The 19,883-nt window shown below is 38.1% G+C and overlaps 1 long non-coding RNA gene across 1 annotated transcript; it reads right to left on the bottom strand.

Annotated features, from left to right (window-relative positions):
• Positions 1-2,029: 2,029 nt before the first annotated feature.
• On the bottom strand, positions 2,030-19,878 carry LOC133619758 (uncharacterized). The gene is made up of 3 exons (XR_009817458.1): positions 19,772-19,878; positions 2,576-2,660; positions 2,030-2,108 (listed from the first exon to the last, which is right to left on the bottom strand). It is a non-coding gene; the product is annotated as an uncharacterized lncRNA (long non-coding RNA).
• Between the last annotated feature and the right edge of the window lie 5 nt (positions 19,879-19,883).

The raw sequence follows: 19,883 nt of genomic DNA, 5'->3' as shown, positions 1-19,883 counted from the left end.
TACATATATATATATATATATATATATATATATATATATATATATATATATATATATATATATATATATATATATATATATTTCCCATAAGATTAATGACACAATCTCTTCCAGATTCAAACTGCACATTAAAATAAATAAATAAAAAGAATCCAGTAATAATTAAACTTTTTTATAGAGTCACAAAACTGAAAACAAATAAACATAAAATGTTATGTCACAAAAAAGTATGTCACCTATAAACATTTTTTTTAATAAAATTGAAAATATTTTAAAGACTATTTTATTTTTTCTTGAAAAAAAAACAACCCCTTATCTTTTAATTCATTTAAAATAATCATAATAAATTGAGTGAATAGGCTTTTATAGATTTTTTTTTTATATATAAATGACCAGAATGTGAATATTAAATTATTTAAATTCTCCCTTTATGATTATTGAATACAACAAAGACTTAAGGCATATTAGGGGTGTCAAAAAATATTGATCTGCAAATGAATCGCGATTCTTATTGGTAATGATTTTTAATTAATCGATTAAAAAAAAATCCATAATCGATTTTCAAAAAGAACGTTTCACCCCTCCCAAAAAAAAATAATGTCCAGCACTTTAGTAAATGTTGGATCATAATTTTTTTATCAAACAAAACCAGTTTTCTTTTAAGTAATATAGACATTTGTGAAGTGAAGTGAATTATATTTATATAGCGCTTTTTCTCTAGTGACTCAAAGCGCTTTACATATTGAAACCCAATATCTAAGTTACATTTTAAACCAGTGTGGGTGGCACTGGGTGCAGGTGGGTAAAGTGTCTTGCCCAAGGACACAACGGCAGTGACTAGGATGGTGGAAGCGGGGATCGAACCTGTAACCCTCAAGTTGCTGGCACGGCCACTCTACCAACCAAGCTATACCGCCCCATTTATCAGAGCTGTTCATTTATCTTATGCAGGAAGTGTTATTGAAAAAGTATTGACTTTGAATCGAGAATCGTTTTCAATCGAGAATCGATTCTGAATCGAATCTTTACCCCCAAGTTTTAAATCGAATTGTGTGGTGCCCAAAGATTCCCAGCCCTACTATATAGTGCAATACACTGTAAATGTAAACTGTAAATTCATGGCAAATTACTGGCTAAAAATTGCATTACATTCAGAGCAACATTTACAGTAATTTACTGTGAAATATCTTTACAGTAATTTACTGTAACTGCAGGGCTCTGATTTTACAGTTAATTACAGTAGAATTACCACTATATGCAGTGACTTTACTGTAGTAATGTACTAGTTAATTACAATACAACTACAACTATGTGCTGTAACTTCGCAATCATACAATTTAATAATGTTTGACAATAAAATTACAATTATGTTGTAACATAGCAGCTGTGTTTTACAGTTAATTACAGTACCATTAAAACTATATGCAGTGACTTTACTGTTGTAATGTAATAGTTATTTACAATACAACTACAACTATGTGCTGTAACTTCGCAACCATACAATTTAATAATGTTTTACAATAAAATTACAATTATGTTGTAACATCACAGCTGTGATTTTACAGTTATATACAGTAGAATTACCACTATATGCCGTGACTTTACTGTTGTAATGTAATAGTGATTTACAATACAACTACAACTATGTGCTGTAACTTCACAATCATACAATTTAATTATGTTTTATAATAAAATTACAATTATGTTGTAACATCACAGCTGTGATTTTACAGTTATATACAGTAGAATTACCACTATATGCTGTGACTTTACTGTTGTAATGTAATAGTTATTTACAATACAACTACAACTATGTGCTGTAACTTCGCAATCATACAATTTAATAATGTTTTACAATAAAATTACAATTATGTTGTAACATCACAGCTGTGATTTTACAGTTATTTACAGTACCTAAATACAGAATTACAGTGTAGTCAAAGGTTTGAACGCCATCTCTAACCTTTTGACTGGCACTGCAAGTGTCTTTTAAAAAAAAATGTATTCCAAAAATAAAACAAATCTTACTTGTAGATGGAGTTACAAGAAAATATCTCCGGAGGGGAACCTTAGTCGTCTTGGTGTCCGCCGAATGGACAACAATGGATCTAGATCAAACAAAAGGTGATTCATGTGTGAAATATAATACTGCATAACATGAGTGCAGTGAAAGGAACACAAGTGATGGACAATTGAGCTTGATTTGAAATAGCCTGTTAAACAGCACCGCCTGCTGGTACAAACAGATAACAACCAAGTCCAACTGCTCCAATTGTGATTGGAGCAATTATTTTTGTATTTGGGAAAAAGGTAACATCAGCTAAATTAACCCCCCCCCCTTAAAAAAAACAACTTAAATTATATATTTAAATTGTATTATTTTTTTTAGATTAGTGAAAAAGTGTGAGATTAGGTACAATATGATTATGATTGTAATTTAAGGTAGGTCTGCCATCTAGTGGTCAACACAAACACATCTGAATTATTTTAATCATCGTTCTAATACAACAAAAAACCTTTTGGCTCCATGCTGCTGCTGCTTTGTATGTTATGACTTCATACATTAAAATCAAACCTGTGATGAGGTGGCGACTTGTCCAGGGTCTACCCCGCCTTCCGCCCGAATGCAGCGGAGATAGGCTCCAGCACCCCCCGCGACCCTAAAAGGGACAAGCGGTAGAAAATGGATGGATGGATGGATTAAAATCCTACAAATAATTACTTTGAAGAACATATATGGTGTTGACTTTTCAGTACCACTGAGCCAATGTTAAAGAGGTTACTACTGTATTAATTAATTGTAGATACTTTTAGAGCGAAAAAAAATACAGAAAAATTAAAAATTTAAATAAAACAAAAAACTGCGAATTTAGAGGGTTTTTAATTAAAATAAATCATAACAAACAGGATTGTGTTTGAGAAGTGGCAAGATTCCAGCTACTCGAATAAAAAATACAATTAAAAAAAATCTTATTAAACAAATAAAATATTGAATTTATTATGTAACATTCTAATGAATTATCCTTAACAAAATTGTAAATAAATATACCGATCAGTGTGTGTAGCTTTTAATTTTTTTTTTTTTTAGATAATGTAATGCAGGGGTGCCAATTACGTCGATGGCGAGCTACCGGTCGATGGCGGACGGTGTGTCAGTCGATCACCAGCCAGGCATTCCAAAAATAGACCTAAGAATTAGCGATTTTCGTCACTTGATTGACATTCACGGCACCCGAGGGTCTTGTGAGATGACGCTGGCTGCTGCAAGCTCATTATTAAGAAAAAATGACCGACAGGAAGGCGAGAAACACATTTTATTTCAACAGACTCTCACGCCGTACCTGCCGTCACGACTCTAAAGACCGACTGCACAGTTCCTATCTTCACAATAAAAGCGTTGCTTCATCCTGCCTGTGCTAATAAAATAAGAGTCTCAGAAAGCTGGCGTGCACAAGCTAGCAAGCTATGGAGTTTGTCGCCAATGTAATTCTTGTAAAGCAGGGGTGCTCAGTACGTCGATCGCGAGCTACCGGTCGATCGCGGAGGGTGTGTCAGTCGATCACCAGCCAGGCATTAAAAAAATAGTCCTAAAAATGAGCGATCATAAATCTTCACTATGACGTCACTTGATTGACATTCACGGCACCCGAGGGTCTTCTGAGATGACGCTGGCTGCTGCCAGCTCATTAAAATTACCAACTGGAAGGCGAGAAACACTTTATTTCAACAGACTCTGGCGCCGTACCTGTCGTCAAAACTCCAAAGACCGACTGCACAGTTGCACGGTTGCGCTAACAAAATAAGAGTCTCAGAAAGCTGGCGTGCACAAGCTAGCAAGCTACTGAGTTTGCCGACAATGTATTTATTGTAAAGTGTATACAAAGGAGTACGGAAGCTGGACAAATAAGATGCCAAAAACCAACCACTTTCATGTGGTATTGGACAGAAAGGAGGACTTTTTTTCTCCTCCATTCGAAAATGCGGACGTTATCAGCACCACTGTCTGATTCCTATCAATGCAATCAGAATCAGGTAATACACCAACTTATATTCTTGTCTTCATGAAAGAAAGGAATCTATATGTGTTAAACATGCTTGTATTATCTTTAACCACCTTTAACTTGTTAACAATATTAACTATATGTGTTAAACATGCTTGTTTTATCTTTAACCACCTTTAACTTGTTAACAATATTAACTATATGTATCAAACATGCTTGTATTATCTTTAAACACCTTTAATTTATTAACAATATTAACTATATGTGTTAAACATGCTTGTATTATCATTAAACACCTTTAACTTGTTAACAATATTAACTATATGCGTTAAACATGCTTGTATTATCTTTAAACACCTTTAATTTGTTAACAATATTAACTATATGTATTAAACATACTTATATTATCATTAAACACATTTAATTTATTAACAATATTAACTATATGTATTAAACATACTTATATTATCATTAAACACCTTTAATTTATTAACAATATTAACTATATGTGTTAAACATGCTTGCATTATCATTAAACACCTTTAACTTGTTAACAAAAACATCTCTTTCAATCAATCAATCAATCAATGTTTATTTATATAGCCCTAAATCATAAGTGTCTCAAAGGGCTGCACAAGCCACAACGACATCCTCGGTACAGAGCCCACATAAGGGCAAGGAAAAACTCACCCCAGTGGGACGTCGATGTGAATGACTATGAGAAACCTTGGAGAGGAACGCATATGTGGGTAACCCCCCCCCCCCCTCTAGGGGAGGCCGAATGCAATGGATGTCGAGTGGGTCTGACATAATATTGTGAGAGTACAGTCCATAGTGGACCTAACATAATAGTAAGAGTCCAGTCCATAGTGGGGTCAGCAGGAAACCATCCCGAGCGGAGACGGGTCAGCAGCGCAGAGATGTTCCCAACCGATACACAGGCGAGCGGTCCACCCCGGGTCCCGACTCTGGACAGCCAGCACTTCATCCATGGCCATAAATAAGTAAATATAAATTATATATATGAATGAGGTAGATCCCCACGACTTGATCAATTGAAAAGTAGCTCGCCTGCAGAAAAAGTGTGAGCACCCCTGTTGTAAAGTGTATAAAAAGGAGTATGGAAGCTGGACAAATAAAATGCCCAAAACCAACCACTTTCATGTGGTATTGGACAGAAAGGAGGACTTTTTTTCTCCTCCATTTGAAAATGTGGACATTATCATCACTACTGTCTGATTCCAATCAATGCAAGTCATCAGAATCAGGTAATACACCAACTTATATTCTTGTCTTCATGAAAGAAAGGAATCTATATGTGTTAAACATGCTTGTATTCTCAATAAACACCTTTAACTTGTTAACAAAAACATCTCTTTCATAAATAAATGAAGATAAATTATATATATGAATGAGGTAGAATTGAAAAGTAGCTCGCCTGCAGAAAAAGTGTGGCCACCCCTGATGTAATGTAATGTGTATCTACCCATCTTTCCATCCATCCCTCCCATTTGTTTGTCTTTTGACTACAGAAGGAGGTCGAGGTGTCAAAAGTCATCAAGACGGAGACAAATGCCGCCCGCGTCTGCTTTAGTCCTTAAGCATACATGTGTTGCAGGTCCATCAGGGGCTAATTAACATAACAGTGCTCCTGTTACACTTTTAGGGCCTCTTCCTCAGCGGGACACTTCCAACGAGACACTGTTGTTTCAATCAGCACGCACACACATCATGCACATTATCCAGTGTCACCATGGAGACACAAAACACGTTGAAATGTCCAACTTTCTGTCAGACGGACTAAACCACTCATTTGTACGGAATTAACCGTGCTAATAAGATGCACAACACTAATCTACATAATGGTTCAAATAACGCGTTCTGGAACCATTTGACATTGTTTTTGTGATGTCAGATAATACACGAGTTATGCCACGCAATTGAACCCTTTTGTAAGAAAACAAGGACTTGGCTGTATGAGGAGGTAACCCTGTTATGCAAACCGTGCGCTTCCCACCTAGGCCTTCAGTGATGTCCGACTTCAATGATTACCCCTCAAAATACCATAATTGATGTCACCACATGACCATTGCTGGACAAATACTATACACACTGCAAAAACTGAAATCTAAGTAAGATGAAATATCTCAAATAAGGGTGATATTTGCTTATTTTCTGTCTTATAAGATAATTCTTCTCACTAAGCAGATTTTATGTTAGAGTCTTTTACTTGTTTTAAGGGTTTTGGTCCTAAATTATCTCAGTAAGATATTACAGCTTGTAGCTGAGATTTGATGACCTATATTGAGTAAAACATGCTTGAAACTAGAATATCAACTGTTGCAAAGCTGTGTCATCAACACTCACAAGTATAAAACTACTTTTTCAAAGTAATAATTTCTTACTTCAAGCATGAAAAAAAAAATCATGATCATTATGTAAAGATAATGGCACTAGGGTTTACTTAATTTAAGAATATTTTTATATTTGATATTACTTAGTTTTTTTTGTTGATTCTTTCTTTTTGGGGGGGGGGCGTATGGGTGGGATATAAACAAAAATATCTTGACATTTAGGGCAGACAATAGATATATGATTTATGTGAATATGATGTAATGGATAGGAATGTCTGATGCTGGATGTCAATAAAAAAACAAATGAAAAAAAAAATATATATATATTTTTCAACATATTGAGCAAAAATGTCTCTTTTTTTTCTACCAAGAAAAGTGCACTTGTTATTATTATTTTAAGGTATTTTTGGGTTCATTGAGGTTAGCTAATTTTACTTGTTTTGGAAAGTCTTGACAAGCCACATTTTCTTGTTCTATTGGCAGATAATTTTGCTTAGTTCAAATAAAATACCCCTCATTTTTGTATATTTTTTTTCTTGTTTTTGAACACAGACTTTTTGCAGTGCAGAAACACATTTATGCACTACTGTGCATTGAACCACATCAACAGTGTACAAAACTGGTTATTTTCTGGCGCATTTCAAAATCAATTAACCCGCATCAGCAATTAAAACAAATCCTATGTAGTACTGTCAAAATGAAAATTGCAAAAAACATATGAAACGTGAAGAAATAAAGAAATTAAATATTTGAACTCACAATTTGTAGCACCCATTCGACGCTGTATAAGCCGATGTAGTTTCTCTTTAAATATCCTTCTTGAAAATGGCCTTGCAAATATATATATCTGACACCTCATCAACGTTTTGTTCTCCTTCTTTGTGGGTCACCACTTCTTGCTTCCTGCTAAGTTGCAACTTGTGATTGGATACTCACTTTGGAATGACAAGTGAGTATTCAATCACAGTCTCGTTAACATCAGGCTACCTAGATAGGCTACTGTCAACAACTTGTGATCTGACTGGCTATCGCAACTGTCTATCAACTGTATTTGTTCTCAAATTCATCCGCTAAGGTCCCAGTGAGTATCCAATGACAGGACGCGTAAACGTCACATTCAACATAAGGCCAGCTAGAAGGCCTTACTGACAACAACTCGTGATCTGAGCTGATATCGCACCTGTCTGTCAACTGTATGTGCCCGTTCACTTACAGTGCATAGATGCATGCATTGTTGAAGGCCCCGGGCAGATTTTGTAAACTAGCTGAATTCTGATTGGATACAAACTAAAACTAAAAACAACAGCACTGGAAGGAGCATAACATGACATGAAGAGAATATCAATCAATCAATCAGTCAAAGTTTATTTGTATAGCCCTAAATCACAAGTGTCTCAAAGGGCTGCACAAGCCACAACAACTTCAATTATTTTAGATGATTAGGGAAAGTAAATAAAAAAATACTTTCATCTTTAATTATGATCATGATTTCTGGTTATGTTAGGCCAGCAGAGAAGGCCTTCCTGGCCCCGACGGCCCACCAATGTGAAAAAAGTGACTTTTTACGGACGCCGTGGCAGAATTTGTGTCCTTAAACAGCCTGTTCCTTAGCGCCAAACATGAACAAGTCGCTTAAAGGGGAACATTATCACAATTTCAGAATTGTTAAAACCATTAAAAATCAGTTCCCAGTGGCTTATTATATTTTTCGAAGTTTTTTTCAACATTTTACCCATCACGCAATATCCCTAAAAAAGCTTCAAAGTGCCTGATTTTAACCACCCGTCCATTTTCCTGTGACGTCACATAGTGAAGCCAACACAAACAGACATGGCGGAAAGAACAGCAAGCTATAGCGACATTAGCTCGGATTCAGACTCGGATTTCAGCGGCTTAAGCGATTCAACAGATTACGAATGTATTGAAACGGATGGTTGTAGTGTGGAGGCAGGTAGCGAAAACGAAATTGAAGAAGAAACTGAAGCTATTGAGCCATATCGGTTTGAACCGTATGCAAGCGAAACCGACGAAAACGACACGACAGCCAGCGACACGGGAGAAAGCGAGGACGAATTCGGCGATCGCCTTCTAACCAACGATTGGTATGTGTTTGTTTGGCATTAAAGGAAACTAACAACTATGAACTAGGTTTACAGCATATGAAATACATTTGGCAACAACATGCACTTTGAGAGTGCAGACAGCCCAATTTTCATCAATTAATATATTCTGTAGACATACCCTCATGTCAGCAGGCCAGGGAAGCTAGGGTCGATATTCTTCTCTTGATCATCTTTGGGACGGTGTGAGCCAAGACATCCAGGGGGGTTTAGCTCGCTCGTCTGCGGGAACAAACTGCCGCCATTGCTTGCCGTGCTACCGAGGTCCTTTGTCCCTGAATTGCTCACACACTCCGGCAGGTTCAATGGGGGTCTGGCGGCAGATTTCTTTGACTTTATCGTTGGAAATGCATCTGCTTTGAGTGTCGCAGGATATTCACACATTCTTGCCATCTCTGTCGTAGCATAGCTTTCGTCGAAAAAGTGTGCGGAACAAACGTCCAATTTCTTGCCACTTTCGCATCTTTGGGCCACTGGTGCAACTTGAATCCGTCCCTGTTCGTGTTGTTACACCCTCCGACAACACACCGACGAGGCATGATGTCTCCAAGGTACGGAAAACAGTCGAAAAAAACGGAAAATAACAGAGCTGATTTGACTCAGTGTTTGAGAAAATGGCGGATTGCTTCCCGATGCGACGTCACATTGTGACGTCATCGCTCCGAGAGCGAATATTAGAAAGGCGTTTAATTCGCCAAAATTCACCCATTTAGAGTTCGGAAATCGGTTAAAAAAAAAAAAGGTCTTTTTTCTGCAACATCAAGGTATATATTGACGCTTACATAGGTCTGGTGATAATGTTCCCCTTTAAACGCTCCCTTTAGAAATTGGGGTACATAATACGACCTCTGAGCTGTCCCTAGCTAGATGCACGTTAAAATCACTTAGTAAAAAAAACAAAAAAACATCAGGCTTCGCTACACATCTTAAAATGAAGCCCTGGCAAAAGTATCTGTCTATCAGCTACAGATTTTGGAGCAGTGAGTTTGATTGTTTCCCCCCCCCCCCCCAGCAAATAGGCTAATTGTCGCTAAATATACTCCATAGTGCTCCTTAAAGCAGCACTAAGTAACTTTTCAAACTTTATAAAATATTTTCATAACTTTTGGGAATGACACTTCTGTCATGGCCTGAGGGGGTCTGTATCGCTCTCATTGGCACTTAGAGACTTTGAGGAGGGTGGCAGGAACCCCGCCACACAAAAAATCACAAATGTTCTGACTTGCTTTATGGCATACGTCGCTCACGCTTTTCACCCATTCGTTAAAAGGACGGAAACTGCCCAAGTGCCTTAAATGCTAAAATGATACAAGACACATTAACAGATTAGAAGTAGAAATTGGTTAAAAGATTTGTGTAAAAGTACCTTTGGAGCACGTTCAACAATGCTGTGATAGTCATGATAGCTGTAAAAAGTTGGAATGTTCATATCGTTACATCCCTTTTGGTATGTGACGTCAATTAAATTGGACGAGTGCATTGTTACGTTTGCATGTACAAGTGTAACAAGGACACAATCGTGCGTATTGGGACGTATAAACACACGCTCATTAGCATTAAAGCTACAGACTAGAGATGCGCGGATAGGCAATTTATCTCATCCGCAACCGCGTCAGAAAGTCGTCATCCATCCGCCATCCACCCGATGTAACGTTTGATCAAAACTGCATCCGCCCGCCATCCGCCCGTTGTTATATATCTAATATTAATTAAAAAAAAAAAAAAAAGGGTGAAAACTACGCGAATTGCACCTTGTGCAGACAAAATTTTTCGATCGGACACGGAGGAATTAGCGATGTAAAAGACCACGTTGGGACAAAAAAACACAAGTCTAATGCCGTTGCTAGCGATACAAGTGGAAAACTTTCAACGTTTTTCGTCGCCCAAACAGATTCTTTGGATGTGATAAATGCCGAAGTTTTATTTACGGAGGCAATAATTGAGCATGGACTTCCAATCGCACTGGCTGATCACATGGGACAGTTAATAATGTAATGCAACCTTTAAAAATCATTACGCGGTGATCGCGATCCCAAAAATAAACTTTTCTTGCATGATAATGTCCAGAAAATTTCGCTTTATATTACTATAGAGTCCTTTTAACGAATGAGTTTGATGGTTTATCACAAACCTTAAATGAAATTCCATGGCCACCGTCCTGCTCTCTATATCAACCAGGGTGAGCCCCACCCCTTTCGTGAGCGCACTGTGCGCGGAGTGACCCCTGTTACGCGCCCCCGGCAACAGGGGTGGCAAGCAGGTAAGCTGCGCGGGCGGAGCGCGCGGAGTGACCCATGTTACGAGCCCCCGGCCACGGGGGTGGCGGGCAGGTAAGCTGCTTACCTGCTGCGCGTGACGCCGGCCGCGGCGAAAGCGGACGAGGCGGGGTGTCGGTGCGGTGGGCGCGGTAGTGACCCTGGACGTGCGTCGGGCCCTTCTCGCGGATCGCCTCAGCTACGGCTCCCGGTGGGGCCCTCTCAGGGGAAGGGGCCTCGGTCCCGGACCCCGGCGAGGCGTCCCTTCTCCGCTCCGTAAAAGTGTCCATCTCTTTTCTTTTTTCTTCTTCTGTTGTGGCATATGCTGCAGGTGCCTGCTCGTTTTTCGTATGTGGGTAACAACATTTAACTATGTATATATATTTCCGAATTGGTTTAACTGCCACCCGCAAAAAAACAAACAAAAAAAAAAAAAAAAAAAAAAAATCTAATTAATCCGCCCGACCCGACCCGCGAGCGGATAAAATCTTATTTTTTTTAATTTCATCCGCCCGATCCGCGGATAATCCGCGGACTCCGCGGTTGTGTCCGCAAACCGCGCATCTCTACTACAGACACACAAAACACAAGACTATACATAGTATACAAGCACTTTTAAACCGTGAGATTAGGTACGATATGAGATAGGCTCCAGCACCCCCCCGCGACCCTGAAAGGGACAAGCGGTATAAAAATGGATGATTATGATTGTAATTTAGGGTAGGTCTGCCATCTAGTGGTCAACACAAACACATCTGTATTATTTTAATCATCGTTTTAATACAACAAAAACCTTTTGGCTCCATGCTGCTGCTTTGTATGTTATGGCTTCATAACATACATAATATACGTACATACTGTACATATATTATGTAAATATTACATATATATGTTACATTTTATATTGCTTTTAGTCTATTTTATACCTGCATTGTCCTTTCCATCTTTTGTAACTGAGCTACGGTGTGGAACAATTTCCCTTGTGGATCATTAAAGTTTGTCTAAGTCTATTCATACATTAAAATCATACAAATAAATACTTTGAAGAACATATATGGTGTTGACTTTGCAGTACCGCGGAGCCAATATTAAAGAGGTTACTAGTGTGTTAATTAATTAGAGATACTTTTAAAGTTAAAGTTAAAGTACCAATGATTGTCACACACACACACTAGGTGTGGCGAAATTATTCTCTGCATTTGACCCATCACCCTTGATCACCCCCTGGGAGGTGAGGGGAGCAGTGAGCAGCAGCAGTGGCAATCATTTTTGGTGATTTAACCCCCAATTCCAACCCTTGATGCTGAGTGCCAAGCAGGGAGGTAATGGGTTCCATTTTTATAGTCTTTGGTATGACTCGGCCGGGATTTGAACTCACAACCTACCGATCTCAGGGCGGACACTCTAACTACTAGGCCAGGGGTCGGCAACCTTTACCAGTCAAAGAGCCATTTTGACCAGTTTCACAAATTATAGAAAACAAAGGGAGCCGCAAAAACTTTTAGAAATTTTTAAATGAAATAACACTGCATACACAGTATTTTTTTTTGCTTTGTGCTATGTATAAATCAGGGATCTCAAACACGCTGCCCACACCTTTATATGGAATTTGAAAGCTGGTGCATCACACGGGTTCAAAATGAATGGCGCTTGTCAGCGTCATGCGTGCCATGATGATACAGCATAAAACACCCACTACAATCAGCGTGCCTGATCAGCCACACGTTGTTTGAGGCTTCCGCTTGCTCACGTAGGTGACAGCAAGGCATACTTGTTCAACAACCACACAGGCTACACTGACGGTAGCGGTATAAAAAAGACTTTAACACTCTTACTAATAATGCGCCACACTGTGAACCCACACCAAACAAGAATGACAAACACATTTCGGGAGAACATTTGCACCGTAACACAACATAAACACAACAGGACAAATACCCAGAATCCCATGCAGCCCTAACTCTTCCGGGATACATTATACACCACCGCTACCAAACCCCGCCCACCTCAACCGACGCACAGAGAGGGGGGGGGGGGGGGGGGGGGGGGTTGATGTGTGAGGGAGCAGGGTTGGGGTGGGGGCGGGGTTTCGTGGTAGCAGGGGTGTATAATATAGCCCGGAAGAGTCAGGGCTGCATGGGATTCTGGGTGTTTGTTCTGTTGTGTTTATGTTGTGTTAAGGTGCAGATGTTCTCCCGAAATGTGTTTGTCATTCTTGTTTGGTTTTGGTTCAAAGTGTGGCGCATTATTAGTAAGAGTGTTAAAGTTGTGTTATATGGTCACCGTCAGTGTAACCTGTGTGGCTGTTGAGCAAGTATGCCTTGCTGTCACATACGTGTGCAAGCAGCAGATGTATAGCGTATAACAAGAGTTGGGCTGTTAATACAGAATGTAGAGGGCGCCAAATGTTATACAATCATGGCACGCCCTTGTTATAGCTGTAAGGGTGAAAATCAGTGAATAATAATCCCGGAAGTTTTCTGCGAGAGGCAATGAAACCCGGAAATTTCACGGGTACATTGGGGGGTACAGCAAGTACGCTGCTGAGCCGCATCAGAGTGATCAAAGAGCCGCATGCGGCTCCGGAGCCGCGGGTTGCCGACCCCTGTACTAGGCCACTGAGTAGGTTAGAGCGAATATAGAAAAAAAACCTGAGAATGTATAGGGTTTTGAATGAAAAAAAATCATAACAAACAGGATTGTGTTTGATAAGTAGCGAGATTGAGACTACTCAAATAAAAACAATTTAAAAAAAATGTAATTATTGAAACACCTAATACAAATAAAATGTTGAATTTATTATGTAGCATTTTAATACATTTTCCTTAACAAAATTGTAAATACATATACTGATTAAACACATGCTCATTAGCATTAAAGCTCCAGACACACAAAACACAAGACTATAAAAGCACTTTTAAACCGTCCAAATTCCAGCATCAAGGCTGGATTGTGGACAACATACTTCCAATACATTATTGTGGGAACTTTGACCTTTGATCTCTGAAGGTCCGTAAGATGCCACACATTTCAGAGAGTAACTTTTTCTTTTTCTTTTTTTAAACGATGCCAGGAATTCCTTCAATCTCAACCCCCCTTTTGGTAACCTTAGCCCACATTGCCAGGCTCTCCCAGGCCCTTAATGATCCACAGACAATGCGTTACACCTGGAGGTGTCCGGCCGTGATGAGCGTGCATCTTCCGCCCGGGCCTTGGCCACGCTGCCTTGGATCAAAGCATTCCTGGCGAGGAAACTGCAGCTCGGGGTGGCCGCTCGTAACCTTCGCCATAAATTAAGAGACCAAGTGGAGAGTAAAGCTGCACCTGCAGGTCTTCTCAATCAGTATCCTCCCTGACCCCCCTTCTTCACACATGGAGGACGAGTTAGGACCCAGGACGCAATCGCCTTTTTAACATCTTATTACACAGTTACTACACAGTTATTACACTGCAAATTGATGAAAGAGTGCAGGAAGGGATCACAGGTGTCTTCTTGTCCAGAACCAGATGAAGCTATAGTATGTAAACATTAGTTACGTTACATAGACCTACTGCAACTACTCCAGCATGTTTTCACATCAACACGCGGAGTGCAAAGTGAGGATCATGTTTTTAAGACATTTCTCCAGTGCTAACACCGTTCATTAATCATTTCGTGTGAAAGCACAAACGTCAGCTACGGTCTATAATCCTCCGCATCACTCAGCAGTTAGCAAACAGAAAGCACAATCCCGGAAATTCTTGCTTTTTTGGGGGGGGGGAATCCACATGTCGGCGACACACCTAAAATATTTGCCAAGAAGATTGACACTGCTCTTGAGACAAAAACGAGACATGTCTTGTGAGAAACAAAGTGTTTAACCTAAATCATCACATTTTTCAATGGAGTTTGATGCTCCATTGCTAACTTTACTGGCACTTAGTAAATAACTATATGAAACAATGTTATTGTAGCAATACTATGAGTACACACAAGTGTCTATCTTAAACAATTATAGTTTTCAATGGAGTCTGGTGCTTCAATGCTAACTTTACTGTTCCTTAGTAATGTACTAAATGGAAATATGTTATTGTAGCAAAGTGTCTAACTTAAATTGTGATATTTTTCAATGGAGTCTGGGGCTTGAATGCTAACTTTACTCATCCATCCATCCATCCATCTTCTTCCGCTTATCCGAGGTCGGGTCGCGGGGGCAGCAGCCTAAGCAGGGAAGCCCAGACTTCCCTCTCCCCAGCCACTTCATCCAGCTCTTCCCGGGGGATCCCGAGGCGTTCCCAGGCCAGCCGGGAGACATAGTCTTCTCAACGTGCCCTGGGTCTTCCCCGTGGCCTCCTACCGTTCACACTGCAGCGTCAGATGTCCAATTCTGATCTTTTTTGTCAAATTCGATCTTTTCAGTGGCCGTTAACATTAAAAAAAAAAGTGATTTCTAATGTGAATGCATTCTGACCCGCATGCAGACATGACGTCATGACGTCGCACGGAAGTAAAAATGGCTTCAGCTCTAGTTGGTCTCCGCACTGGCAATTTAAAAGATTTTGTGCAATCAAAGTCAACATTTTCTGAACAAAATTATTGTGCGTAGAAATTTAAGAAGGAAGAGTATTTTGGCTTTGGCAGTTTTACGGGATAATTTGCTTCGATGTCTGCTTGAAGCAGTCAGTGGGCAAGCAGTCGGAGACAGGAGTGGTAGAACTTTCATGTAGGTTCCTAAAACATTATTTTCACCCGCTTTCTACTCCGTTGTCAACTACTTATTTTGTACCTGTCTATTTTGGCGAATAATTATGACGCTTATCGCCTATTGATCTCATCCCAGGCAGCATCAGTCATCTGACGTAAATACACAAAAATCAACAAATAAATAAACAATAAATAACAAATATATATACGATTTATTTCTACATACGAAAGAGGCCTGCGTCGGCTATGGAAAAATACGGAATTGCACTGTTCACACTGGCATGAAAAAATTGTCGCATGTGGGCAAAAAAATCGGAATTGACCTGCATTGTGCACAAGGCCTTTGACTACTATGAAAATGTGTTATTGCAGCGATATGGTATTTTTCAATTGAGTTTGGCACGTTGATGGTAAAGATTGCAAATGACAGTCGAAACATGCCATGGAAAAAACGTCATCTATTAAATAATAATAATAACTTGTCTGAATATAAGAAATTTAACATATAATGAATCCAAAGTAGTAGATTTCTGTGGATTACTAACTATATAGAAAAGTAATTTGATAGCAAACGGCCTCCTAATTTAAAAGCTGGACGGTTTTGTCTTAGATTGTAAGTACCGTATTTAGGGTAAACTGGGTGTAACACATGGCACACTGACAAAGCTTAACCTATTGTTACTATAACAATCTACAAGGTTAATGTAGGTTGCTTCTCTTTCTCCCCCTCCATTTTTCTGCATTCTTTCGTATCTCAAGTTATCATTACGTATATGTATTGTTGCATTTAAACAACTGTATTGTTGATAATAAAGGTAAATTATTGGTATTGTTCATTATCAATAGCGCTATTTCTATTGGTATTTGTATTGATCCATTTGTAGTGTAATAATGCTCATTGTCATTTCTGTATTATTTTTTATTTTTCGCTAACTGCTTATTTGCTATTACTTTTACCATCATATTTGTACATGTCGTGTTTGCTGATGTTGCTCTATTGTTGTTGTTGTTGTTGTTTGCTGTTGTTGTTTTTGTCTCTCTGTCTAATCCCCCTCTTGTCCCCACAATCTCCCCCTCTGTCTTCTTTTTTCTCTCTTTCTATCCCCTCCTGCTCCGGCCCGGCTGCACTAAATGATAATATAAATACATTTAATAAAGTCAAATACAAAAAAGGCAACAAGAGAAGTACCCTACACTTCTCTTTTGTAAAGTAAATCTGAACAGCCGACATGGGCATCTACATCAACTAAATGATTTGCCTGAGAAGCTGGACAGGACACAAAAAAAAGAAAAAAAGTAAGTACCGTATTTTTCGGACTATAAGTCGCAGTTTTTTTCATAGTTTGGCCGGGCTCCAGTGCGACTTATATATGTTTTTTTCCTTTTTTATTATGCATTTTCGGCAGGTGCGACTTATACTCCGGTGCGACTTATACTTCGAAAAATACGGTATTTATAAAATAAGAAAAAAGTAATATATTTTTGTACTTTTATTTCTGGTATCAGGAAATAATGCCCTCTATAAACGATAACATTGATTTGTGTAAGGTACACATTGCTATATTTATGTGTATATTTTAAAAAGGCCACAATTTTTTATGACAGATTTGAAAAAATGGGGGTATTTTTCAGTGGAGTTTGGCGCATAGATGCTAACTAAATTGATGTGTATTGCTATTTGGAATCATAAATAAAGTTAAGGTAAAGTTAAAGTACCAATGATTGTCACACACACACTAAGTGTGGCGAAAATATTCTCTGCATTTGACCCATCACCCTTGATCACCCCCTGGGAGGTGAGGGGAGCAGTGGGCAGCAGCATTGGCCGCGCCCGGGAATCATTTTTGGTGATTTAACCTCCAATTCCAACCCTTGATGATGAGTGCCAAGCATAGCAACTCGTCTGCTAAATTAAAAACAGGAATGTTTTGTGTTCGGTTGTAAATATTCATAAATCATGAAATAATAAAAAACTAACTTTTATTCCTGGTATGATAACAAAGTGCCACGTATAAGATATATTATTACTTTGTGTACACTGCAGTTTCGTAAACAAGTCCATCTTTTTGCAATGACAGAATATCTGTAGTGACACTCCAAAGTAGGACTGTGGGCATAATATTGTATTATTTGCTATACTTAATGTACACAAATGTGTGTTACCTAAATTACTATATTTTTTTAATGTAATATTGATGCTAAATAAATTGCTCTGTATTGCTATTTGGAATCATAGTCTGCTAAATTAATTACAGGAACATTTTGTCTTCGGCTGTAAATATTCATAAATCATGAAATAAAAAAATAAAAACTTTTATTCCTGGTATGATAACAAAGTGCCACGTATAAGATATATTATTGCTTTTGTGTACACTGCAGTTTCGTAAACAAGTCCATCTTTTTGCAATGACAGAATATCTGTAGTGACACCCCGAAGTAGGACTATGGGGATAATATTATATTATTTGCAATACTTAATGTACACAAATGTGTGTTACCTAAATGACTATATTTTTTTAATGTAATATTGATGCTATATAAATTGCTCTGTATTGCTATTTGGAATCATAGTCTGCTAAATTAAATACAGGAACATTTTGTCTTCGGCTGTAAATATTCATAAATCATGAAATAATAAAAAAATAACTTTTATTCATGGTATGATAACAAAGTGCCACGTATAAGATATATTATTGCTTTGTGTACACTGCAGTGTCATAAACAAGTCTATCTTTTTGCAATAACAGAATATCTGTAGTGACACTCCGAAGTAGGACTGTGGGCATAATAATTTGCTATACTTAATGTACACAAATGTGTGTTACCTATTTGATTGTATTTTTTGAATGTAGTTTGGCATATTGATGCTAACTAAATTGCTGAGTATGGCTAATTAGTTATTAAAGACAGCATCCATCCATCCATTTTCTACCGCTTGTCCCTTTCGGGGTAGCGGGGGGTGCTGGAGCCTATCTCAGCTGCATTTGGGCAGAAGGCGGGGTACACCCTGGACAAGTCGCCACCTCATCGCAGATTAAAGATAGCAAATACTCAAATATGTATACATATTATGAAAAAATATCTGAATTTTTACTTTTATTCCTGGTGTGATGACAAAGTGCCACCTAAACTGAATAATTGCTTTGTCTACATCAGTGGTTCTCAAATGGGGGTACTTGAAGGTATGCCAAGGGGTACGTGAGATGTTTTTTAAATATTCTAATAATAGCAACAATTCAAAAACCCTTTATAAATATATTTATTGAATAATACTTCAACAAAATAGGAATGTAAGTTCATAAACTGAACATCAAATCAAGTAGGCTATTCCATTCATTACCATAAACCCAGAGTTTCCCCCATGCCATGATGGTTTGACCCTCACTAAAATGTCTGTCAAAAAGAACTGTGAAAAGAAATGCAACAATGCAATATTCGGTGTTGACAGCTAGATTTTTTGTGGACATGTTCCATAAATATCAATGTTAAAGATTTATTTTTTTGTAAAGAAATGTTTAGAATTAAGTTCATGAATCCAGATGGATCTCTATTACAATCCCCAAAGAGGGCACTTTAAGTTGATGTGTAGAAATCTTTATTTATAATTGAATCACTTGTTTATTTTTCAACAAGTTTTTAGTTACTTTTATATCTTTTTTTCCAAATAGTTCAAGAAAGACCACTACAAATGAGCAACATTTTGCACTGTTATACAATTTAATAAATCATAAATTGATGACATAGTGCTGAATTTCACTTATTTATCTCTTTTTTTTTCAACCAAAAATGCTTTGCTCTGATTAGGGGGTACTTGAATTAAAAAAATGTTCAAAGGGGGTACATCACTGAAAAAATGTTGAGAACCACTGGTCTACATTGTAATTATGGAAATAATTTAATGACAGAATAACTAATTTAGCACCTTTAAGTAGTAATAAGGTGAAAATATGTCATTTTTTCAATACTATATGTGCATAATTGTGTGTTACTTAAATGCTGCTATTTTTCAATGCAGTTTGGCACCTTGGTGCTAACCAGCTGTTTTTCACGTATTATACATTACATATATAAACATGTTGGTTTAAAAAGGGCTTTGCTGTGTGTTGTAGACAAAAGTCTAATAATATGAGAAACCTCCAAATAAAGGTAGTTTATGTTTAGGAAGGCATAATTAGCCCACTTAGTAAACATGGCTAGCACTGTTTGCTTCCTGTTCCAAATAGTTAACACAACTACACACCATTTCTTTGTACAATGATATAATTTTATGGCCCTTAAAACTTGTTGTAACATTTCTTTGTACAATGATATCATGTTATGGTCATAAAGAGGACAATATAAAGTTAGAAGAAGTTACCTTTGGCGACGAACATGAGAATATCCGGGTTGATCATCCCGGAGCCGCCCCATTGGTCGGCGTGAAGTCTAGGGGGAGAAGGGGGCGTGGCTTTGAAGTGGCCGCTGAGAGT

The sequence above is a fragment of the Nerophis lumbriciformis genome, linkage group LG20, assembly GCF_033978685.3.
Source record: "Nerophis lumbriciformis linkage group LG20, RoL_Nlum_v2.1, whole genome shotgun sequence".
Taxonomy (NCBI): domain Eukaryota; kingdom Metazoa; phylum Chordata; class Actinopteri; order Syngnathiformes; family Syngnathidae; genus Nerophis; species Nerophis lumbriciformis.
The sequence above is the reverse complement of the archived record's forward strand: the minus strand, read 5'-3'. Positions and strand labels throughout refer to the sequence as shown.